General features: G+C 34.1%; 1 protein-coding gene across 1 annotated transcript in view; it reads right to left on the minus strand.

The window, feature by feature from the left end:
• Positions 1 to 3,309, minus strand: part of METTL15 (methyltransferase like 15) — a 237,224-nt gene that overhangs the window by 115,680 nt on the left and 118,235 nt on the right. The window lies entirely within an intron of this gene.

Consider the following 3,309-nt stretch of genomic DNA (forward strand, 5'->3'; position numbering starts at 1 on the left):
GAGAGGATTCAATTTATTCCTTGTCTCCTTCCTTACATTGGCCAAGTCAGATGAATGGGAATTCTGGAAGGGTTGTACAAAATTTAGTGTCATAATATTAACTTCAATTTCACCTGTAAACATGAAACATAATTTTGCCTTGAAATAAACTGTTTTAAATTTTTAGAATCCCATTAAAATGAAAAGCCAGAGATTAAAGCAAAGTAAAATTTCTAATAGGACGATCAAGAAAAGAAAATCTAGGCCCAATCACCATCAGCTTTCACTCAGAGTGGCAATTCTTAGGTTTCTAATTAGTCTCACTGAATCCTTTCCAATTTTGCCCTCCTTCCACCCCTTCTTAATGCAGCAGGCAGAATATTCTTTTAAAAATGCAAATATGATCAAGTCAGTTCCCTGTTTTAAAAACTTTGGTGCCTTCTCACTGTTCTTAAAGTCCAAAATCCTTAACAAGGTCTAGCCCTAGCTTACCTCTCTAGCCACTTCTCTCCCTTTCTATCAATCACTCACATTACAGATTTTTCAATAAGCCATTTTCTCTCCTCCTAAATGTTTTGAATATTCTGTTCTCAATACTACAAATGTTCTCTCTTGCCCCACCATCCCTCCCTTCTTCACTGAGCTAACAGTCACTTATCTTTCAGGTCCTGACTTGAAATTCACATACTCTGGAAGTTTTCCCAGATGTTCCAGACTAATAGATTAGATCCTGATGTCATATTCCTCTTGGAACATACTCTACTCATTCACAGCTATGATCACAATTATAATAAATAATTAATTGTGAAATTATCTGTTTCCTATCTATTTTCTGCTTACATTGTAAGCTTTGTAAACGCATAAACTATATGTCTTAATTCCTCTGGAAACCTCAGAAATAGCAGATTGCCTGGAAACTAGTTAGATCAATTCATGTTTATGGAATAAACATTATTTCCTCTAGCCTTGGAACTATGTTTGGTGAACTGAGGTCAAGTACTTTTACCTCCCCAAACAAATTTCATCTTGCAAGGCTGACATCCTCTGGGTAAAGGTTATAGTGAACAATATTCAGTGGGGCAAAATACAACATCCTGTTTTAATAATGTTTGTGTTACCAAAAATAACGAAAAGGTGACAGACCATCATCAATAGTTCAAAATGGTCTCGTTAACTTTTCCAAGTTGTCTTTTTTTATGCTTGTTTATATTTATAAAAATTCTTTCACTTTGATGGTGCATAGCAGAACTGACCTCCTATGGTTAGTAAGATTAATAATAGCTGTGTCTCATATTTTATACTGGCAGTCTAAATTTTAGGTAGACAGGGCTGTTTAAGATAGTATATTCTTTTATATGAATTTTTACACTGGCCCTGGGGTCAGAATGCCTGGGTTTGAGCCCTGGCTCTGCTAAAGAATGTGACTAAATATACAGCATTATAAAGTATAATACTATAGTGCGGTAGAAAGAACATAAGCAGCAAACGTGACGCCATGGGTTCTAGACTTGCCTTTGCTCTGGCTTCCTGTGTGAATTTGACTTAAAATAAAAAATGGCAGCTTAAAAGGAGAAGGTAAATATTAAACCTTAAGTGCTGCAGAACAGACTGTACAACCTAGAATAAATCATGTGGGTAATGTAAAATAGATTATATCATATGGATAAATATATTCATAACTCTCCAATTAAATGACCATGAAGCAAACTTTAATAGAAAAGATGGAAGCTAGCTAATCATAACTATTTAATCTTCCCTTAAAACAAAACAATGGAAGTTTAAACAGTATAAATAACTACAAATGGCCCTCAAGGATGTGACATAATATAAGAAAAATATCTCTTCTTACCAAATGTTTAAGTCTAGATCCTGATTCAAGGCCGTGGAGCCAGTTAGGGAAAAGGTTAAGAATGTCCCATTCACATTCATTGCCTCAGAGACAAAAGACAGCATCTGAAGGAATCATTTAAACTGTATAGATAAGAATACTCTAAGGCTGCTAGGGCCATTTTATTCTACTACCTCGTCATACTCAGCCACCAATACCTTTATTATAACATCCATTTAGAGATTACAACTCATATAATGCAATAACACCTGGGGCAGAAATTGAAAGGTATTTTCACAACATGCCCTGGGATGTGAAGAATCTCTTTAGAATAGGAAAGTCGGAAGAGCCACAGAAGTAATATATTATGGCAGGAGTGTCTTTTATGAATTGTATTCTCCATCAAGAATGAGAAAATAGGAGAATCTTCCTCCTACTGGTAGATCCTAGAGAAGGACTCCAAAATGCTAAAATTTTTCAAATAAGAGACTGTATTACCTCAAGTAATTTTCTAGTTTAAAATACAAAGTGAAAATTCCAGCCCCACATGAGTGAACAATAAACAGGTCAAAGAGGAATCTATCCAAATAGTAAACACTACATATATAAACATACAGGCAAGATGAGGCCTATAAAAAGATTTAGAAGAGAAAAAAAACAACTTTGTACTCAAGAGACAGAGGAAAAGTATACTTTTTAAAAGAGTCTATTACAAAACACAGAAAAGTTTAGAATGCACATACTTTGGATTCCATAAATTTTAAGAAAGGTCTATTCCTTGATGTGTATACTTTGCTCACTATGAAATAAGCTATGAAAACGAGATGGTAAGTAAACAAGAGGAAATAAAAAGGAATTGGCAAAAAAGAGAAGGTCAATAAATTAAATAAAGATTACAAGCAATGATAACTTCTAATAGCTGAATTAAAACCCAAACAAGAGGCAGTAAAGCCAATCATTAACACTACAGGAAACCAAATCTGTAACACTGAGAATAACCTTAAAATGATTTCCCATAATACTAAAGTAAAGTGAAAATAGCTAAAAACACTAAGAGAAGAAATACAAGACATACAGGACAGATAATACAAATTTAACCAATAAATAATGAGCACTTATAGGTTAGAAAACAGAAATAAGGGTGGAGGGGCTACTGAAACAAAAACTCTCTTTTGTAGGGAAAAGACCTAATTCATAGGCCAAAAACTGTTCCTAGAGTACAAGAAAAATTAGTGGAAAGTGTCCAGTTGGTAATATTTCTTAGTGAAATTTATGAATATCAAAAATTTTCAGAGAAATATATCCAATAAGCATCCAGCCTAGAGGCAGAAGGAAGGAGTGAGAAACAGATCACCTAAGGGAAAAAAACCAAACTGAATTGACCTCAGACTTCTCCACAATACTACACTTCAGAAGTAAAAAGTGATATCTACAAAATCCCCCAAATTCTATACTCTGTTAAGTTGTTGCTTATAAAAAAAGACAGGAGAAACACTGTCTCC

The sequence above is a fragment of the Propithecus coquereli genome, unplaced genomic scaffold (assembly GCF_000956105.1).
Source record: "Propithecus coquereli isolate 6110/MARCELLA unplaced genomic scaffold, Pcoq_1.0 Scaffold30, whole genome shotgun sequence".
In the NCBI taxonomy this organism is placed as follows: domain Eukaryota; kingdom Metazoa; phylum Chordata; class Mammalia; order Primates; family Indriidae; genus Propithecus; species Propithecus coquereli.